A 9840-nucleotide genomic window follows, 5' to 3' on the forward strand; every position below is an offset into this window, starting at 1 on the left:
CTTGAGTCAGCATCTTGGACTAGGACTGGGATGTAGATTTAGGCTTCCATTCATTTATTTTGAAATCAAGACCTTTGCTAAAGGCTTTAATAATAGCTGCATTGTAAAGAACTTGTATTTTGGAGGGCAATGTGGGATTTCAAGACCTCTTAGGTGTTACATAAAAATATGAACCATTTGGCATAAGATGAGGTCAGGTCATTTTTAGGAAAAAACCTCTGCATTTAGTCACCACAGTCACTGACATTTTTCTTCTTGATCAACTGAATATTTTCAAGGTCTGGTTTGTGTGTTTATGTGGTAATAGCACCTTTAGCGGCAGCAGACCACATGAACAGTGAAGAAGAGTTTCTCTGCAATAGCAAACCTGGTACTGTTTCATCTTCAGGTGGGTCAGGATCTTCACAGTGTCACTCAGGTGGGCTGTTACTGCATTAAAGAAGTACTTTGCTCTTCAAATAACGGAACGGACCCAATGAATTTTCATTTAGGAAGAAAAGGATACTCTGTGTGAATACAGGAATCATAATTTAGTCCAGTATCATCTAGTATAATTTTCTCAGATTGGCTTTTAATGTAAAATTTGTACTGCATAAGACTTAGTCATGTCAAGGTTTTTGGTCTGAAAAACATGAATATGGTTTGAATTACAGTTATATGGATGATTTTAATGGTGCAGTCCTCAACTTAAAAAAGCTGTACAAAACCCAAACCCCATTTCCAGTATCTGCTTTCTTTTACATCTATTTTTTATTTGTAACTTTTGAGTAGAAATAAGTTCAGCTCATCTTATAATGTTGTCGGAATATAGTTATGCTTGTGAGCCAAGGATTCAGCTGATGGATTTGCCACCATAATTCTTTATTTGCAGGATATCATGGCTGTATTTACCCACAATGAATGTGAAGAAAGATATAATTCTTGCAATCTGTGCAGAAAAGCTGGTGTTGCTTTGACAGCATCTCACACTAATGGAAGAAAATTGGTCACATGTATGCTTATGAGGTATATTTCAATATTCAGAATGGTCAAGAATGGTCAATAATTCATAACTGTATATTCTGAATTTGGATCATGGTACCATCGCAGAAGGTGCATCACAGAAGATTTCTCCAGTTTTAGAGAAGAAATGTTTACTGAGGAATTTGGAAACAGGGCAACCCAAACAGTTTCATTATCTATCCTGTGGTGTATCTACATCCCAGGGACAGTCAGATGAATGTATGTGCACACAGTGGCTGAAACAGCTAATAAACTTTTCATAGCACTCGATGAAAGGGATTGTATTATTTTAAATTCCTCCCTGATGCTATTCTCATGTTGACTTCACTGAAAGCAATGTTTGTCAGTAGACAATTGAGAAATTAAATGTGTTCCTAAAGCAAAACAACAAATACCACTAGCCCAGTTATGCTATACTTAAAGCAATTATAATTATTAATAAAATATTTAGGATGCAATGTTTCCTTTTGAGTTCTGATTTCACAGCCCCTGAAATCCATCTCGTTCTGGGAAGCTCAATTTAATTTCATTTTTTATCTTCACTTGCAAATAAATATTTTGTTTTCCCTTTGAGCGAGAGTCAATTTAATAACCTAATCAAAGATCAGAGCTTTCTGTATATATGGAGTATAATAAATGTATGCCATTTTCATGAAAAAGTGTACCAAAACAGAGTAACACTTCAAGACAGGCAGTGCTATATTTCATACCTGGACACTGTATAAAATGGCAAGACGCCCATTCTGATTAGACAGCGCTGTAAAACAAATACCAGGCAATAACATTATTGCCTTGCATCTTCAAAAATGCAAGCTGGCAAGCTCTCCTGGGATGTGATTAACAGCTTGTCAGTTGGGGGTACTTACAAATGAAATTATTTCTTTAGCTATTAACCTTTGACGACATCAGTAATTCCCACATCTAGGACACAACAGGGTCTGGTAATGGACAGGGAGGAGGAACGCGCACTACCTCACACTGCAAGCAGCCACCTCGAAACACGGACTTTCGGATGGGTTTAGCTTCAATGTCAACAGCTAAGCAAAAGCCAAGTTTTCAGTAGCAGCCAGTAGCTCGTGGCTCCTGCAGTCATGCTATGGGGAGATTTTCTAAAATACTCAGGCACCGGCTCCTCTGAAAAATCTACTTATTGCTTTAGGTGCTAGAAACAGCTGCAGTCTTCTAATGAGCTGCCCCATACAGACATTTCTTAGCCTCAGGGAACAGTGGCTGCCTTACTCTGCCATTCCTCTGCCATTATTTTCACTTGCCCCTTCCCTCACAAGTCTTTGCTGCCTGCGTTTTACTGCTGTCGCAGCTCATTCCTATTTCAACGGTAAGTGTGGACTATTTTATTTTGCGCCTGCCCAGCAGAGTGGCATTCCCCTCCTGCTTGAATCCTCGGGGCATGACTCCAATACAAGGAACGTCTGTTTGCAGATTACCCTAGGGCTGGGAGACAATGATATATGACCTTTCACGATATCGGGCAAGGTATTGATGAAAGTCATTGATCCCATTTTTGAGTGACTGTCTCACCCAGGACGACAAGTGAAATAAAAAACCTGACAGCATCAGCAAAAGCCTGTGCCCGTTCGCAGACGTCAAAAGCTTTTTTAGGTTTTTTGTTGAGCTTTTGGCCTCAAGAGTGTTAACAGATATCATCATATTGTTCATCTGCTTTTTTAAAAGAGCCTTCTTCTATGCAACTAACTTGTTTGTTTGCTTGTTTTGGTTTTGGATAGACGAGAGACAACTGGATATCACGCAACCTTTTAGTTGTGTGAGCAGCCCTCAGTGCCAGGGCCACTGCTCCCCCAGGTAGGAAATACTTTGCAGATGAGACAACAGGACCTGTGAGAATGTTTTCTAAGGCTAGGTCTACACATTACATACACAGTTTTCTTTTTTGGAAGAAGCTTTTCTTGTTTTTAAATGGGTAACCACCTATAGGAATCAGCTATTATTTCTCTGTGTTATTTTACTGGGACATCATTAGTGGCTTGTTTTCTTATCATTAACAGACAACCAAGACTGGCTCCCAAATAGCAAGTGATAAAATCATGTCAGCTTTTAATACTTTCAGACTTACAACTGCAACATATGCTGTTACCTGAAAATGAAAATGTTTTCATTTCTTTTTGAGCTGTGCTGCATAGACATACCAGTAGTATAGCTGGTTAGGTGAGGTTAGGTAATGACAACCTATTTCTGCAGGAGCACATTGGCAAATTTCTGCCAATGACATACAGATAGTCATCAGCAGAAATTTGCCTATAAATAATGGATTGAGCATGCATGCGTGCTAAAGTAGGGTAATGAAGATGCTGGCCTTGGCAGCTGAATTCATGTTAAAATGGAAAAATAACTTTGTATTTCATTCTTAGATCTGCAAAGCCAAACAGATCTTTGGTATCACCTGGGCAGGGAGATGTGCATCAGAACAGGTTGCTGGGAGGATGCAACAGAGTTTAAATAGATATTTTCAGACAGACAACACAGCAGTTAAGGAGACAGCTGAGAAATTTAAGTATCAGTTCTGCAAAAAATTTGAATGCTGAGAAAATATTTCCATACCGAAGCTGAACAAACCAATCAACGCTGATTCTATGCAAGGTTTCCCATGCAGGAGGTGCTCAATTGCCCAATACACTCCAACTCCCAAAGGATAATTCTGTTTTCCCTCCCATCCATAGTGCTTAGTGACACTTGCTATACTGCTTATGAGACATGCTGTGCAGCATTTCTCCATTAACAAATCAAAAGATCCCACATTTCACTTTTTTTTCCCCTTTAAAATTTAATTTACACATTTAGTAGGGTATAAGAAATCCTTCTTTGTTAAGGTCAGAAATGCCACAGTCAGCCTTCATAAAACACTTCCCTTAGCCTTCCTGGATACTGCTGTGCCTCACGGTTCCCCTGGCCAATACTTCAGACTGGAAACCATCGCTCAGGTTACCTGAGGCAAACCAGTCCCATCTTTGTGTGCAGTCAGCATTTCCCTTATAGCCTCATCCTTTAGGCTCCCTGCTCATGATTATTCTCGATTAGTTGATAACAATTGACAAATGAAAACATTTTAAGGGCTGAAGTGGAGCCCTACTTTCTTTATACTTCTCCACCTTTAGAACAAAGCCAAGCAAATCTCCCACTGCAGCCCCATCGTTTGAACATTCACATGTCTGAAGTAAGCCACGAACAAGCCCAGCCAGGTCCATATAGAAATGTTATAACCTATATTGTCTCCCCTCTCCTGCTATTGCCCCCTAAGGCTTGACAAAATAGGCACAACAGAAGTGAACAGCAAGTTAATCAAGTTTCTCTGGTTTAGTAAATGCAGAGTCACGTTTTACTTACCACCTAGTTACCAAGGTGTTAAAGAGGAATTTGGGACTCCTGTGTCCCTGAAATCCCTGATTTTTAGCCTTATTGATAAAAAAGGACACAAGGCATAGTTCAAGCTGAGCCTCCCCAGCCGGGACACCTTCCAGGTTTCTCATCTCCGAGCTCTGGCTCCGGAGCGAAGCCTGGACTCACCCGTCCCACCACCTGCAATGCTTAAGCAGCGCCAGCCCATGCAACCTGGGGACTTTACAAAAACTGAGCACGCTGGCAACCCATCCTCCGTGGGAGTGACTGCAGGCTTCCACTCACCTCTGCCGAAGAAGAAGGAAAGAGATTCCCTGCGTAGGCATCTCCACGGTCAATGAACTCACCCGGTCACCTCTCACATCACTGTCAGGGAAATACGCTGACACCAAACACACAGAAATGGAAGCAAAAGCCTTTCCCTGCCGGACCAATCAAGTCTGACAATTGTCTTGTGGTGCATGCCAGAGAGATTCTGAATATTTTGGCAGAAACGCCGGCTTTTTCTAGGTGAGAATCTGCCTACATAGGATTTATGCAAACATTTCCTCACTTGGTCTGTAACCACCCCTTCGCAGCTAAGCAGTTCAGCGTTATCGCCAATTCTTTACATAGTTCTGAGTTTAAAATACTACCACTGCCTAAAATAGGAGGAATTTCAATTGCAGTGCTCTCTGAAATGAAAGAGGTGGAAGCCAGTTTGACAATTCAAGCTGATAGCTGAGACACTGCCTCACCAGCATTTTTGGCACCTGGCCTAGGGAGGAAGTAACGAGAGGAAGGGAAGAGACAAAGAGAAAGAAGGAATAAAGGAGGGTGAGAATGATCCAATCCACTTAATATAATGACATATATTCCCTATAAAGGGAGCTTTATAGTCAGTGGAAAGAGAGCCCAGCTTTTCAAACGCTACAGAGGGCATTCTCCTCCACCAAACAGAGGCACCTCTTCCTCTTCATTGACAGCACAGGGGACTCGGGTGTTTTCAGGGAGTGATGAAGCACGAAAATGAATTACCTCTCTTCCTCGGAGAGTACAAACAGATAGTGGAAAATATCAGATACTTTCGCTCACTTGGAGTATGGTCCACCTGATACTTGTCTGAGAATGGGCAGCCACTAGAGCTTACCGTCGAGGGTATCACGAAACTTGGCGTGGGGGAAGAAACTGGGTCCCAGAGCAGAGTTGCAAGAAAGCCCTGGAGGGGACACTGATTTACACCTACTCAGAACAGGCACTTCAGAGCTGATATTAATAACAGGCTAAATTATTCAAAACAACTAGTCTATGGGAGTGGTTGGCAGGTCAGAAATTGTGGGTAACAACAATTACAAATAGGACTGTGAGACCAGAGTGATGATGCTCTGCACAAAAAAAAAAAAAAAAAAATCAGAGTTGGGGAGTCCCAGGTTGCAGCCCCGAGCTTCCAGCTGAAGCTACAACATTGCCAGTCACACTGGGAGCAGGTACCCAGTTGTACAACTGATCCAGCTGCTCAGAGACAGGACGTGATGAAAAGAATTATGCCCAGCGTGATAAAAACAATCAAGCCTGCAGGTCAGAAATGTAATGAAGGATAGTACCTGCTGAGCCAGAAATGACTACCTTGGCTGGCAGCCGATATAAAGGGTGGGTCGTAAGTCTATGTGCAGGCAAGGTAAAAGTCAGGTAGGAAATAGGTATTTCTGCATCCACACCCGAACTGAAAGCACCGGTGTGTGAAAATTGATTTGCCACCCAGGCAGGTATACAAAATGCCTAAACAAAGGATTCCTGAGCCCTCCGAAAGCACAAGATCAGGTATACAAGAGAATAACATGAGCAGCAGCAAACCATCTCTTGTGGGTGCAGGTACAAATTACTCAATTAGGCACTGGAGAGAACCATCTTGAAAAGCCCTAAAACATCATCCCAAACTGAAGCAGAAGCTGTGCTCTCAGACCGAAAGAAATATTCTGCTGCAGAGAGGGTTGTGCGGGGTATCAAGTATTCAGAAAGTTACTAAGGTGCAAGAATTGTAGGCAGTGCTGGGCTGCCTAAGCATCACATGCATGTAGCTGAAGCAAGAACATTGCAAAAGCTGAGGTACATGGAAGTATATGAAAACCAGCACACTTCAAATCAGTATTTAGCTCACGGTTACACCAAATCTAGCAGCTTATATGGAAAATCTAGAATGCCAAGCAGCACTACTGTTCACAACATGGAAGTTTGCCTTTATCATACTGGATATGTCAAGCTCTCTCCTCAGTGCAAACAGTCTTGTGGAATCAAATGGGAAAGCAGCAAAATATTCCCAGGCAAGACCATATTTGTAAATGCATCAAGCAACATTTGTCTGAAGCCGAGGGAAACATTTTGCCACAGAACTCAAACTGGCCAGTATAAAGAACTATTAATAACTGCAAAACATGTCATTTAGAAAGCTAAATAAGAATCTCTTACAGATTATACTGTCAAGACCAACATATTCAGGGCCAAGACGACAAACAGGAATCATTTGCAACTGATCCCCAGGATGATGGGGAGGGGCAGAGCCCAGCAGTGGTTCCAGATTTATTATCCTCTGTTGACATAGACTTCTCATTTCCAATATGCAAGAATTAGAGATGGAACAGAAGGCACTGAAGCTCCTTTGGCCAAGCACCAGCTGTGGTCTGGTCTTCCAGTCCTTTGAACAAATGGCCGCAGTTAATGCAGCAAGTCATCCTGGTACTCAGGGCTTTCGTTGTGTCCAAGAGCTGACGTGTCCCTTCTGGAACTGAAATGGCCCAAAAGAAACTGGTCTGTGGAAGAAAGGCTCATATGTAATATCTCAGGAAAGAGTTTTTGCTTCTCAACTACTTTAAATTTCATGTATTCAGACAAGGTATGTGATAACATAGAGAGAATATCTTTCAAACCATCAGTTTTCTCCAGTAATGCCCAGGTTTCCCTCTGTGATATCAGACATGCTGCAGTTGCTGTGCAGGTGGTGTAATTGCACTTGATGGATGGAAACACCACGGATAAATGCTTGATTCTTCTGGAACGGCCACGGCAGTCTCTCTCTGTTCTTCTCCCTCACATTTCTGGAGGATTAAAATCCTGGGAAATGTCTGTTTACCTAGTGGGCGCTGGTTAAAAAAGAAATCTATATGCATGTTACATGCCATGCACATCAGTGCCATGACCAAAAAAACCTTCAAAACGTAAACTCGGTGAAGGCAAGCTGTCCACTGAAACGTGCCACGCCAGCGCAGGCCTCAGTGCCTCTGCGGACTGGAGTAAACTACGCAGTTTGCAGTGACTTCCCCTGCTGCCGTTGTCAGTGCTGTCTCTTCTGGTAATTTCTCTCTGACATTTTTTAAAAAGAATTAATCTGCCTGCGCACCTTCCGTTGTTTTTACAAATGCGGATCTTCAGATTCAGTTTAAGCAAGCTGTCTGTGCACTGTGCAGAAGGCAGTTGATAAGTTTTGTATTGCTGCCGTAATTTGAGTCACTGTAGGCCAGTCATTTAATATTTTAATGTAATCCTCTACACACCTACAATCAGCAAATGCACATTTAGAAATAAAAATTGTTTCAAAGTGCCACCAACTGTTGTTTTTGCAAACTGCAATTCAAAGAATGTGCTTTTAAATGCTTCTACTGGATCTTATAACACTATCTGGTGTAGCACACAACTTAAAAGAACAAGCCTACATTATCCTTTTCCCAAGCAGCACATCCCATTATAGTATCTCCCCCATGGCTAGGTTTCAAAGGCAACACAGTACAGTATACCAGGTGCACCTTTTTTGTTGTTTGTAAAATAATTCTTTTCAGATTTGTGTATTTTAATGACAAACCCATTTCCAAAACTTTCAAGAAACCTCCAAAATTATCTGAGAGAACCAAGCGCTAAAAGTTTGCTTTGCTTTTTAAACATGTCTCCTCTTAACGATACGTGAGTTCCTAAGCATTAAGTATGTGCTGAAAACACCATGCTCCAGTGCTCCGCTATCACCTCCTCCAGACTTTAATTTTCACTCTTCTCAAACTTTGCTTTCCTCAGTTCCCTCACCCCCTGCATTTTGATTTCTCCTGAATCAAGCTGGACTCCCCACAGGAAGAAACTCTTCTATGATCCGCCGACAGTGAGCAAAGAAACGGGATCATAAATTTTACCAGGAAGGCACAGTGGTACTGATCTCTTGGTGCCACGAACAGGGTAAGTAATCACAGAAGTTTGTCCATCTGCATTGCGCGTTAGCAGTACGACGTGAGACAATCTTCCAGGAGGCGGAATGGTTACAACTCCTGGTGAGCTGATCTCCATAAATAGCAGCTCTAAATCAATTCTGGTTGCTTGCTGTGACCATATGAAATGCATCAACTGTTAAATAAATCAATGTGACCCCAAAGATTCCTTGGCTTAACATCTTATTATTTTGTGGCTATAGGCTGATTAGGCATTTAAATAATTTTCTGTGATAGCATCTGCATTATTTGAATATGCCAGATTGTGAACACAAACCTTTAGATTTCTCCAGTGCTTTATTTGCTAGCAGTAACAATAATTAAAATAACAACAGCCCTCCCTTGCTTTTATTGATACCATTTAGTTTTTTCCAGAGAGGACAAAGTAGGCATTTTACTGGTTTGAAATGAAACATGTTCTGCAAGGTCTGAGTTATTCAGCTATTGACTGGTGGGAGCATTCATTTTGGAGAACAGTAAGTTACTCCAACGTTCTCAGTCCAAATTGATCCAACAGAATGAGACCCCCTTTGAAGTCTGAATTCCTCCACAATTTTTCTTTCAAAACTGCAGCTCTGAACCCCCTGTAGATGTAGTGGGTAATCAGCACTGATTGATTTCTGAGTGTGTGGATGGAAGAACAGGGAGAGAAACGACGCAGTGACAGGAGAGGATGCAAAGTTCAAGAACATCGTAGGCATGTGCCAAGGAGACCTTTCACAAAAGCAATAGGGCGACTGCAAAAAAGCCAGCGAAGAAAAAGAATGAAAGATATGGCTAAAAGGTGAAACAAGGAGATTGTAGCTCAGAGGAAACTGTCGGTGTGATGACTGGGCAGGGGGAGGGAGGAGTTTTCAGCAAAACAGCACATGGTTAAATGGAGGAGGTGAAGGAGAAAAGGGTGCAGATTTGCAGAAGTTCCTAATCACATGGAAAGAAATCTGCTTAGTTTTCTGTTCTGAGAGACAAGGGTCCCAAGGCAGCACATATTGACAAAACACTAGACATCTGAGCCGTGTGCCAGTTCCTTTTTCTTAAAAAAAGTTTAAAAAGAAACAAATTAATAGTTTGATTAACAAAAGCACTGACTTATAATGCCCACAATTTTCCTTCTAAGAAGAATTCTTATTGTTAAGATTATCTCAAAGGTTTGAAATATTCTCTGACTGTTTCAAATGAACAGAAATTTCCAGAGCCTCAAAGCTGCCACTGCCTTCTTGGTAGCTGGCTTTGTCACTGAACT

Source organism: Aquila chrysaetos, chromosome 2 (genome assembly GCF_900496995.4).
Source record: "Aquila chrysaetos chrysaetos chromosome 2, bAquChr1.4, whole genome shotgun sequence".
NCBI classification, from domain to species: domain Eukaryota; kingdom Metazoa; phylum Chordata; class Aves; order Accipitriformes; family Accipitridae; genus Aquila; species Aquila chrysaetos.